This window comes from Mustela lutreola, chromosome 13 (genome assembly GCF_030435805.1).
Source record: "Mustela lutreola isolate mMusLut2 chromosome 13, mMusLut2.pri, whole genome shotgun sequence".
NCBI lineage: Eukaryota > Metazoa > Chordata > Mammalia > Carnivora > Mustelidae > Mustela > Mustela lutreola.
Genome location: NC_081302.1, coordinates 11785814 through 11798592, shown reverse-complemented (window position 1 = coordinate 11798592; position 12779 = coordinate 11785814). Strand labels below are relative to the sequence as shown.

At 43.9% G+C, this 12779-nt stretch overlaps 1 long non-coding RNA gene across 16 annotated transcripts in view; it reads right to left on the bottom strand.

Annotated features, from left to right (window-relative positions):
- Window positions 1–12779, bottom strand: part of LOC131813730 (uncharacterized) — a 48605-nt gene that overhangs the window by 15337 nt on the left and 20489 nt on the right. For 10 of the 16 annotated variants that reach the window (XR_009346907.1, XR_009346912.1, XR_009346915.1 and 7 more), the window contains 2 exons: window positions 11835–12031; window positions 1274–4053 (listed from right to left, as the gene is read on the bottom strand). This is a non-coding gene — a long non-coding RNA (uncharacterized LOC131813730). Of the gene's footprint in view, window positions 1–1273; window positions 4054–8001; window positions 9358–11834; window positions 12032–12779 lie in introns of all 16 variants that reach the window. The other 6 variants (XR_009346913.1, XR_009346916.1, XR_009346911.1 and 3 more) reach the window with 6 other exon arrangements.

Below are 12779 nucleotides of genomic sequence, written 5' to 3'. Positions count from 1 at the left end.
TAAACATCTGACTCTTGATTTAGGCTTAGGTCATGATCTCAGGGTCATGAAGCTGAGCCCTGCAGTGGGCTCTGCACTGAGTGTGGCGCCTGGGTGGCTCAGTGGGTTAAGCCGCTGCCTTCGGCTCAGGTCATGATCTCAGGGTCCTGGGATCGAGTCCCGCATCGGGCTCTCTGCTCAGCAGGGAGCCTGCTTCCTCCTCTCTCTCTCTCTCTCTCTGCCTACTTGTAATCTCTCTCTGTCAAATAAATAAATAAATAAAATCTTTAAAAAAAAAAAAAAGATTTTCTCTCTCCCTCTTCCTCTGCCCCTCCCCTCCCCTCCCCACTCCTGTGCAGTTCAATCTCTCTCTCTCTCAAAATAAATATATAAATAAATAAATTTACATACATATTTTTATTGCAAAGCACCATGAAAGAGTGAGCAACAGAAAAACTTTCAAGTGTAAAACATTACATTAAGGGGTGCCTGGGTGGCTTAATCAGTTAAGCATCTGACTTTTGACTCAGGTTGTGATCTCCTTGGGTCCTGGGATTGAGCCCCACATCAGGCTCCACACTCAGTGCAGAATTTGCTTCAGATTCTCTCTCCATCTCCTTCTCCCTCATGTTCTCCATCCCCCTCTGCCTCTCCCCCAATTCCCCACGTCAAGCTTTCTCTCTAAAATATATGAATGAATGAATGAATGAATGAATGAATAAAATCTTTTTAAAAAATACATTAAGATAAACTACTAAGGAAGAGGTAGAAGAGAAAGAAGTTTGAAGGGCAACCAGAAGAAATGAGAATTATTCAGCTATAAAGACGATCTGTGTTTTTAAATGAATGATGTAATTATGAGATTGCTATGGCATTTAGATTCCATTGTGTTTATTCAAGTGAGTGATGTGATGATTTAAGAATATTTTAATATTTAAAAAACTTTAATATTCAGTATTTATAATATTCCAGAAATGTCAGATTTACGATGAAAACAATTAGATGTCAACATGAAATTATGTGAAGAAGTTCATAGTTTTCTCAAATTATTTTCCAAATCCCATTCAAATTACCAGGAAGGAGAACAGAAAAGGGTCCTGGACTCTAACTCATCACTCTCTGGCTCTAATTGCCATCTTTGGTTCTCACTAGGCCTTGAGAACTCTACCAGTCAGGCAGCATTCATGGGTAGGTTCAGGTCATATTTTGTATCTCAGAAAACCGAAACTGAGGTGAGGACTTGGACCAAACACAGCCCAGATGGTCAGTCACTGTGGTGTCATCAGAGACTCACCTTCTTGGTCTGTGGTCAAGTGGAAACGAATTTGCATTTCAAAGCCATGCCCTGGGAAGATGGTGAATCTTCTGTCATCTTCTTTCCCCTTTGGCACCCGTGTGGCTCGGAGTACGCTGAGAGAAATCACAGGTGTCTTTGCACTGCCTATTTTAGATTCCCTCTGAGAAAGCTTCTTTCTGCTAGAAAGCAACGTGCCACAGATCCTGTTACAGAAAATATTGGTTACAGAATTTTACAGGTTCCTTGTGTATTCAATCTGGCTGTGCCAATATATGCATGGTGAGAAGAGCTCATTAGTTTGTGAAAAATGTAATAAAGTGATGGAAACTGCATTAACAAAACCACTGACTGATGAATATTTAATCTGAATATCCTGGAGCCTTACTGAAAGCTGAGGGTCATGGCTAGACTCAACCAATCGGGAAAGTTGGAGAGGAATACTGTGCCCTTGTATTATGTTTTGACAATTTTTTTCTTCCAAAAAATGTTCACTTTTTTAATGTCAGAATTGCAGAATACCATGGACTGGATACATCTCTCCAAAATTCACCTATTGATGTTCAGATGCCCAGTGTGATGGCATTAAGATGTGAGGCCCTGGGGAGGTGAAGTCTCTGCCCTCATGACCAGGATTAGTGCCCCTATAAAAGGGACCCCCCCCAACCCACCCAGGGCAACCCCATCCCTTCCACTGTGTGGGGACATGGCGAGAAGATAGCCTTCTATTAACCTGGAAGCAGGTTCTCACCAGTCTCTGAATCTGCTGAGGTCTTGACCTTAAACTTTCCAGTCTCTAGAATTATGGGAAATAATTGTTTAAGCCACCTAGTCAATTGTGTTTTCATTATAGGAGCCCACATGGACGAAAACACAGAGCTTGGCATGTACTTATTCCTAATTATTTAAACTGTGTTTGTCCCCAATTCAATTAGGTGTAAACTTTTTTAAGGTTTTATTTTTATTTTTATTTATTTTTTTAAAGATTTTATTTATTTATCTATTTGACAGAGAGAGGGATCACCAGTAGGCAGAGAGGCAGGCAGAGAGAATGGGGAAAGCAGGATCCCCGCTGAGCAGAGAGCCTGATGTGGGGCTCGATCCCAGGACCCTGGGATCATGACCCTAGCTGAAGGCAGAGGCTTTAACCCACTGAGCCTTCCAGGTGCCCCTTAAGGTTTTATTTTTAAATACTCTCTAAGATCAACAGTCGCATGCTCCTCCAACTGAGCCAGCCAAGCACCCCAAGTTTAAACTTTTTGAAGGCAGAGATGGTCTAATTCTTTTCTGTCCCCCACAGCTGTGTTCACTGGATTAGATACACAGCAAGTGTTTGATCTGGGGATAAGAGTCAAAATCTTTAACAGTCAACTAATTAGAAAGAACACCAACCATAATGTTGGGGAGATGGCCAGCTGCGCCCTGCATTTTTTTGCTGGGTTGTAGGGAAATCCAAGAGGTTCCAGGGAGGGGACCAAAGTAGTAAGGAGAGTGGCTCTCCCCCAATACGGAACCATTCATCTTTTAGTAACCAAAATGTAGCTACACCATCTGAATATCAGCCCCGAAGAGCAAACATTTTATGAAAAAATAAATGTAAAGTCAACTAAGATCCAAGATGCCGATATATGCATCAAAGTTACCCAAGTGACTAGCAGGACTGGATGTCAGCAGCCACCCTTCTGGACTCCAGAGAACATGGGCAGATCATTCAACAGGTTGGATGACGTTGTTGCTCTTCCTGGATCCCCTGGAATTCCTGTTTACTGCATTTTTTCTTCCCCTTTCTGGGGGTGCTTCTGATCTCAACAAGCAACACGTGCCATGCTTTTATGGAGGATTCTCTCGTTGTTCCTGGATCCCAAGTGCCTGCATGTGAAGTCCCTTGGGGGTGGTCTGAAACCTGTGCCTGGTAGGGTGCTGGACAGGAACTCGAGACCCCCGTCTAGGATGTGCTCACTCCAAGGCACTGGTTACAACCCAGAGTCCCCCAGGGACAGGGGGACATCATACGATGGAAGTGAATTCTCTCACAGTTTTGGAGCCCAGAGGTCTGCACCAAGGAGCCGGGCAGGGGGAGGCTCCCTCGGAAGGGTCTAGGAGACCAACTGCTCCACACCTTTCTTGTTGCTTCTGGGCTTGCCAGCAATCTTCATCAGTCTTTGGTTCGCAAACACATGGCTCCAGTTTCCACCTCTGATTTCACGAGGGGTTCTCCTGTGTCTGTGTCATCTCTTGTTCCTAAAAGGACACCAGTCATTGGATTGGGAGCCTAATTAACATGGTCTTTTTTTAACTTGACTATCTGCAAAGGTCCTGTTTGCAAATTTGGTCCCATTCATGGGTCGGAGAGGCTAGTGTCTGCTTAGGGCCATGAAAGAAGAATCAGTTTCAGGCTTTCCTGGGCTTGTAGATGGCCGTCTTCTCCTGGTGTCTTTTCATAGCATCCTCCCACTGTGCATATCTGTCTCTGGGTCCTATTTCCTCTTTTTATAAGGGTATTAGTCATATTGGATTAACACCCACCCTAAGTCGATCACTTCTATAAAGACCCTTTCCCTATATGCTGTCACATTCTGAAGTAATAGGAATTAGGACTTCAATATAAGAATTTTGAGGGGGGGCGCCTGGGTGGCTCAGTGGGTTAAGCCGCTGCCTTCGGCTCAGGTCATGATCTCAGGGTCCTGGGATCAAGTCCCGCGTCGGGCTCTCTGCTCAGCAGGGAGCCTGCTTCCTTCTCTCTCTCTCTGCCTGCCTCTCAGTGTACTTGTAATTTCTCTCTGTCAAATAAATAAATAAGAAAGAAAATGGGTTAAGAAATTAAAAAAAAAAAAAAGAATTTTGAGGGAACATAATTCAACCTATAATAGGACGTTAGGACTTCAACATATCTTGCATGGGGGGTGGGGGGGAGCACAAGTCAATCCTTAACACTGACCGAAAACATTTTCTTTGTTACTTTCAGATTTCATGAGAAACAAAACAAATAAGCAAAGGGGGAAAAAGAGAGAAAGAGAGAGAAACCAAGAAACAGACTCTTAACTGTAGAGAACAAGCTGATGGTTCCCGGAGGGCGGGGGTGTGGGGGGTGGGTGAGACAGATGGCGGGGATGGAGTGAGCTTGGGATGAGCACTGAATGATGCAAGAATTGCTGAATCACTATACTGCACACCTGAAACTAATAGTACATTGATACAAATTAATAGTAACTCAAACTAAAATAAAAACAAAAGGTTTCATGAAGGTCAAGAATATAAACACAGGATGGGGCGCCTGGGTGGCTCAGTGGGTTAAAGCCTCTGCCTTCAGCTCGGGTCAGATCCCAGGGTCCTGGGATGGATCCCGCGTCGGGCTCTCTGCTCAGTGGGGAGCCTGCTTCCCTTCCTCTCTCTCTGCCTGCCTCTCTACCTACTTGTGATCTCTCTCTCTGTCAAATAAATAAATAAAAATCTTTAAAAAAAAAAAAAAGAATATAAACACAGGGACATCTGGGTGGCGGAGTCAGTTAAGCATCTGCCTTCTGCTCAGGTCGTGATCCCTGGGTCCTGGGATCCATGCTCTCCCTCTGTTCATGTTCTGTCTCTTGCTTTCTCTGTCTCAAATAAATAAATAAAATCTTAAAAACAAAAAAAGGATAGAAACTCAAAAAATCATGTGTACTTTATGTATAACCCAGTTGTCATATTTCCCCCTTGTTATTCAAGCATCCTAAAATATGATATTTTTATTTTTCTGAATCATTGACCATAAAATCAGAAACAATATTATGGCTTTACTTATGGGACTTCTGAATTTACAACACTTGTGTTTTTAGTTCCTATGGTCAAGTTTAGATGCTTTTTTTTTTTTTTTTAAGGATGTGTTTGTTTACTTGACAGAGAGAGAGAGCACAAGTAGGCAGAGCGGCAGGCAGAGGGAGAGGGAGAAGCAGGCTCCCCACTGAGCAGGGAGCCCAGTATAGGGCTCAATCCCAGGATCCCGGGATCATGACATGAGCTGAAGGCAGACGCCTAACCGACTGAGCCACCCAAGAGCCCCTAGATTCTTTTTTCAGGTAAGTATTTATTTTGAATTGGAAATTATGTACCCTTAAGTGTTGTTTTGTGTGAAGCAAATGAGTCATTAATAACACAATAAATAAACTGTACAGTGATTAAGAATGTGGGCTCTGGTGTCAGACTGTGTAGGTTTGCATCAGCTCTGTAACTTCTTAGCTCTGTGACCTTAGGCTAGTTATTTCATTTCTCTGAGTTTTCAGTCCTCCATCTGTAACAGGGAGATGAAACCAGTACTACAATTTTGAAGCACTTCCCACAGCATTTGCTCACAGTAAACAGTATTAATATTAGCTATTATTTTGTCTGAAGTATTAGTTTATATATAGTAATTCTGAGAACAGAAAGACATAATAGAAGTGAAATTTCATATTATTTCTCTAGGTAAAAATCTTACACTTTTCCAGAAAATAATGCTAATGTTTTTAAAATTACAGACTAAAACCTGTTCTTTTCTCTTTATCTTTCAGAATGTAATTTTATATTACCAAAATAAAACTATTATTTAAACTTCTATGGGAAAAGTTTTAAATGATATATTATGTTTTTTTGAAAAATAGGTAATCTAATGTAGTAAAAATTCAAATGTCATAAAGGAAATAGGAGTAAAAACCAAGTCTCCTCTCCCTTACCCCTAATTCTCTGGTTATATTTCCAGAGGCAGCCACTGTTACCACTGTCTTATATTTCTAGGTGTAGCATTGCCAGGTCAAAAAAAAGTAAATGCATGTGAAAATTTGTATCATTTTTAGATTGTCCTCCAAAGAGAATGGACCAATTTACTCTCCTACCACTGTCAGTTCCTCCATCAGCATCAGGGCATTAATAGATTTTTTGAATTTTTCTGATCTTATAAGTGTCAACAGGATCTCATTAAACTTTGAATTTCATTTTACTTGTTAGGATATGACTGAGCATCTTATCATTTATTTATGAATTATTTATATTTCCTTTATTACAAAGTACTCAAATAATTTGCCCATTTTTCTATTTAAATAATTACTTTTAAGTAATGAACTATGTTTTAAAATAATAATGATAAACTGTATTAACTCTTTATATATTAAGGAATCTAAAGTTGGTTTTGGTGGGGGAGAGGGGTTTTTCATTATTAGTCATTTGTGATTGATTTTGATATGGTATTCTTTTTTTTTTTTGTCTTGCAGAAATTTAAGAAGTATTTTTTGGTTGAATCTATGAATAAGGTAGAAACCTACTGCAGTTGTTCCAGTAGGAGGGCCTGCTGGCTTGGGCTGGAGTGATGATGTCAGTGGATGTGGTGATGAGTGGTAGGTTTGCGAGTACAAGAATTGTGAAGATAGAGCTTGGCAGATACAGCAAATATGGCGGCGGGGCTGGGGTGGGGTGGATATGGTGAGGGGAAGAGATGTTGACTCTGAGGCTTTGGCCTGAGTAACTGGATGGACAGTGATGCTGCATACTGAGACGGACAAGATTGTATGGGGAGCCGGTCTCTAACCAGTTTTGGAAACATGCTTTCACATGCCTCGTTTCGTAACATGATACACATTCAAGTCTTGTCCGTTCATCGTCCTCTGAGGTTCTTCCCGTCAAAGTGAAATGCTGAGTCAAACTATATACTTGGCGAGTCTGAAACAGTCATCACTGTGCTGCATATTTTCACAGGTACTGACTTAGAGACCCAGAGCACTAACATAATACCTGCGATGTCATCGCCTCACCCAGTGTCTGCTTGTCCTTTCCGCTGGGGACCTCAGCACACACTGTGCAATACGTACATACAAACATACACACATACATAGACATACTCTGTGTCTCGGGTTGATTTAAATGTGTTTGACTGGTTTTCCCTGAATTCACAGGCATTTAACCAACAAGTCGAGTCAGTTTAGCAACTTGGCCGGTAACCCAATAGCAAAATAAAACAAAACAAAAATCAAAATCAGACTGGTTTGGGCATGTCCAGAGGGCCATGGCCTGTGAGCTCAGTTGATGGGGGCAGGGTAGAGGGTTGGTTTTTTTCAGAGACTTTGAAAACATAAAAATTCCACATGGATGATTAACACTTCTATGCCACATGATGGGTGTCGGCATACAATGGGAAGAAAATGTCATTGAAAGGAAGAAAACAGAACAATCTCCTCTGGGAATTTAAGCCAATCTCAAGGAAATCTCTGAGAGTCTTTTAATTTGTCTTTTTCATGTATCACTCTGACAGTAAAATTAGTGCATGGCATTATTAGACACAAGAAAGAGCAGCCGCCAACTAAGAATCGGATTCAAGTTCATTTACCTGAAAGAGTAACAGAGAGTTCAAGGTTGCATGACTCTTAAGTATAGGTGTTCAGGGCCCAAAGGAAGAAGTGAAACTGGGAACCTTCACAGAGGGCAGGCGACTAGACTTAGGGAGGAAAAGACAAGCGAGTGCAGCCAGGCAGAGAAGCAGCGTGGGGAGGCGCAGGATATAGGTACGGTTTTAGAAATGTGCCTGATGCTCAAAGATCAAAGAGATGGGCTTGGCTGGAACACAGAATGCACGTGCATGTGCCACAGGTGATGAGGTTGGAGATGGACCTTGATTAACAGGCCAACTGCCTATCGAGAAAGATTAGAGCGAGAGTTTTAGATTGAAGAGCTCCAAAGGTTAGGGCAAGAGATTTATTTATTTACTTACTTACTTACTTACTTACGGGATGGGGGAAGGGCAGAAGGAGAGAGAGAATTTCAAGCGACTCCTTGCTGAGTCCAGTGCCCGACATGGGGTTCGATCTCACATCCCTGAGATCATGACCTGAGCCAAAATCGAGTGTCAGATGCTTAACTAACTAAGCTACACAGGTAACCCAGGGCAAGAGTTTTAGAATGAAGAGCTTCTGTGTTTAGGTGAGAGGGGAAACCAAGGAAGAGAAGGTCTCCAAGGAAAACAGCTCCCCAAAAACTTTTGTTTGGGGGGAGACTATAATCCTTTAAATTGATCATGTAAAAACAGACCAAAAAAAAAAAGAACCCAGTTTCCTCAAAAGCAACTCCACATTAGGTAGGAAAAGAAAGGAGAGCCATTCAAAGGAAGGAAAACCACTCAAGATTATTCTGGTTATGGAGAATGGCAATGATCTCGAGTGGTTTCATCATAACCAAGGAGAACATCGGGGATCAACAGTAATGTGATTGGACCTGAGGTCACCAACTCCAGATGGTGAGGACAGAGCCATTCCAGTTATTTCAATCACTTTGAAACCAGTGTCAGGAAGGATGAACTAGTACACAAAGTTTAGGGTCTACAAAGGTGTCATGGGTTGGTCCTCCAGAAGGAGATTCCGAGATGGAGTCTGGGGGACAAGCTATGTCTGACACCTGTTCCAAGGAGAAAAAAATTGGGTCAGGTGGAAGGGAAGGGAGAAGTTGAAATGCAATGTAGACCCATCAAAACTTTGGCGTTGGCCACCCTGACAGGTGGCTCTGGAGTGAATGCCGCCCATTAGAGTTGTCTTACATTGAGCCAAAATGACAGGGACTTTATTGTCACATTACTCATCACTGGCTGGGAGCTGCCCAGGAAGGGTGTGACACCAAGTGAGGTAAGGTGACCTTCTGTGCTGGGGACAGACTCTAACAGAAGCTGCTTGCTGACTCTGCTTCCCACATCTGGGCATCAAGTCCTTCCTTGAAGTGGTAGAAGGAGGCTTTGACTCTCCCTGTTTAGCACAAAGGGGTGACCAAGCTCAAACTCACATTAATGAGAATATACTTCTCTTTTGTGCATATAATAAAGTCAGTAATGCCCGGGATCGTTGAGTGCAACAGTCAAGAAAGAAATTTTGAGCCGTTCCACGGTGCAACTTAGTCAGTTTAAGTAGCACGGAAAGAGGAACCAGGGGGCAGAAAGAGTGGTACTTCCCCTGTACGAAGCTGGTGGACATCTGCTTGGTGATCAAGGGCGAGGGGACATGCGCGGAGTATTAGATCGTAAATGTTTCTTCCAATTTCTACTCATAAAACCACTGCTGTGAGACTTCTCTGGGACTTATCATTCAGTTTGACATTAACTATGGAGAAGACATACAGGATGTCATGAGATCCTTTAAGAATGTAGCAACCAGCACCTACTTCACCCTTATGGAAAATTACACAGGTTATAGGTCAGCCTTTTGGGCTAAAGGTGAACATCTTTCTGCTTCTAAGACTAATGCTTACTTTGATGAGTGTGTCTGCTTATTCACCTTAAGAAAGGAAATCATTGCATTGATCACTGGTCGAAAATGGAGGTCCCAATACAAGAGTCAGCATCCACCAGCCCCATCCCTCTGCAGCCAGAATCTTCCTCCAGATGGTAAGTGGTGGGCCCCTAGGCAGGCAGTCCTGACAGAAGAGTTTGGTATAATGAAAATAAGATTTGGTCTTTGTCCCTGGTTTCTGGCACAGAGCTTCAGAAACCTTTGGAATTTCCTGAGAGCTCGGTGTGCCCTTGCTATGCTCATGACGTGACTGGGGTAGGTGTGGGAGCTAGACAGCTCCAGAATGGGGGCTGCCACTGGAAAACGCAAGCAGAGGATTAGACAGTTAGAACTTTGAGCTGGGGAGGGGAGAAGGGCTCACTGACGATCACCAATAGTCAATGACGTAATCGATTGTGCCTACAGAGGAAAACCTCGATTTAAAAAACTCTGAACACAAAGGTGTAGAGGATCTTCCTGGATGGTGAGCAATTTACATAACAGCTGGGAGGCATCTCCCAACTCTACAGGGACAGAAGCTCCTGCACTCTGGACCCCTCTAGACTTCACCCCGTGTACCCCATTCACCTGGTTGCTTACTGGAATCCTTTATACTAAAATGGTAATTACAAGTCTAGTACTTCCCTGAGCTCTGTGAGTTGTTCTAGTACATTAGAAAACATGAGGGGGGATTATGAGAACCCCTGAATTTGTAGCTGAGTTGGACATAAATTCAAGTGGGCCCCCCAAGACCTCAAGCTGGTGTCTGAAGTGGGAGCAGTCTTGTAGGACCGAGCCCTTCTTAATGTGTGGGGTCTGTGCTAACTCTAGGTGTCAGAAATGACTTGTAGGACACTCAGCTGGTGTTGGGAAACACAAAGGGCCAGAGGAAGAGCGAGGTGATGTAGACGACGACGGAGGGGGAACCGAGTGGGGCACCATCGTTCTGAAATCCTATGCTTGTAATGCAATGGAGGGAAAGAAGCCATTTTGATGAAGTCCTACACTTACTACTTAAGTAAGAGAGCTGCCCACATCCAGTGTCCACTGGCCCCTGGTGCTAAGCCAGGAGGTGATCAGGAGAGGAAGAGGAAGTTTCCTGGCTGTCTTGATGGGAAGAGGGAATGAATTTAGGTAGAGAGGAGGCTGAAGGGAATAAAATGTCCACAGTCTGTGGATTTGCTTTCCAGTATGGACCCCCTTGGGTGGGCATACCTCTCCTGCTCTTGGTGTCCATGGGTTGGGAGGGGCTGACCTCTTCACAGGGCTCCTGATCGAAGCCAAAGACTGGTTCAGAGCGGGGCCACTACCTATGCTCGGCGAATCAGAATCAGGAAGCCTCAAGCCAGAAATGTTGCTCACACTACTGGGGGCGATACGCTCTCCTTGACTCGGGGCTTGCTAACTTAGGAAGACACAAGCCTAAAATTGTGGGTGTCTTGACTCCAGCAGAGGTAAGCTTAACCTACCGAAGAGTAAAACCAGCAGAGAGGAAAGAGGAGTGGAGAGGTGTGTTTGTGTGTGAGGGGGAGACAGGCAGGGAGAGACAGAGACATGAAGAAGTACAGAGAGACACACCGAGAGACACGGATGGCCCCTCTGCAAGGGTTTGTGTGAGGGTAGTTTGTCCTAGGAAGTAACCCCCAGGCAAGAGCAAGCAACTAAGAAGACTGAAATCAGGGAGAAGGCAGAACCAACTGGAAGCTGTTCTACTGGTCATATTCGTGACCAACTGAGGCTGATCCCGCTGTGAGCTTCTAAGCAGCCACACTGACCACCTTGGAGTCATTTATAAGGTGGGAGCATTTATCCAGGCTCCAGTTTCCCGCTGGATCAAGGGATGGCCCATGAGGGGCTAACTTCTCTTCCCCACCTTTCTTCGGACTCTGGAGAAGCAGAAGCAGGAGCTAGCTAGCTGGTTGGTCAACAGATGGACAGATTTGTTTTAAGGAGCCAGCTCACGGCACTGTAGAGACTTAGCAGATCTGAAAGCTGGCGAGGTAGGCTGGCGTGGAGACTTGGGAAGGGGGCCCCTACAGGACCACCAGCTGGCAGAACTCCCTCTTACACGGAGCAGAGTCCGCCTTTTTCCCCTGAAGCTTTCAGCAGACTGGAGGAGCGTCACCCCCATTAGGGAGAACGATGAGCTTTCCTCAAAGTCCACTGCTTCCCATGTTCCTTGCATCAGACAACACCTTCATGGAAACATTCGGAATAACGTTTGATCAAGTATCAGGGACTATGGTGTCGCACCAAACTGACATAGAAAATGACCCCTGGCACGGCCCACGCTTTCAGGTTGCACATACCTGAGTGCTAAGGAGACATATTCAGAGCAGAAAACGAGAAGCGCTGGGGGGAGCTGAGGCAGGGGCTGCCAGTTCTCAGCTGCGGGAAGCCAGCTGGTTTCTGGGGCAATGGCTGCGGAGGTCATGGACAGCTGCGATGTCGGGCCAAGTTCATGAGGCCTCCCGGATAACCGCACAGGATGCTTTCTTTTTCACCACTGAAGGATAAAAAAAAAGGTGTTCGAACTGAAATAAATAGCTCCCTTTGTCTAACTTTACATTTAGAAACTAAAAGGTAGCCTGTATACCAACAGTTGTTCCATAAAATAAGGGAAATAACTGCGCATTTTCTAATGACATTTTTGAGAAAAAACAATCAGTTATTTTTAGTAAAACTGGGTTACCCCTTAAAAAAAAAAAAAAAACACAACACTGAAATTTTAACCAGTTAGCTTTACTCATTTGATGTGATGTGAGGAAAAAAAAATATGTTTCCCTCAGCAAATATTCTCCCAAATTGGATGGATGGGAAAAAACAAAACCAAAACTTCTTACTTTTACAATTAAAAGGCATCAACTTCTTTCCTAGAGATAGAGGAAATTCCAGAATTCTTGGGATTATCTCCCCTAGGACGGGGAAGCGAACCCTCTCTAGAAACTCCAAGTGGCTCTAGCCTATGCTGATGAAGCTTTGGTATAGATACAGGTTCACTAATCCCTCATCCGAAATCCTATTTTGAGGGATGGAGGGGATTTTTTTTTTTTTTAAAGATTTTATTTACTTGAGAGAGAGAGAGAGCGCACGTGAGGGAGAGAATGTCCAAGCAGACTCCTGCTGAGCACGGAGCCCAATATGGGGCTTGATTTTGGGACCCACTGGACCTGAGCTGAAACCAAGGGTTGGATGCTCAAAGGACTGAGCCAACCACGAGCCCCAGGACAGAGGGGATTTATTTAGGCTTTTCA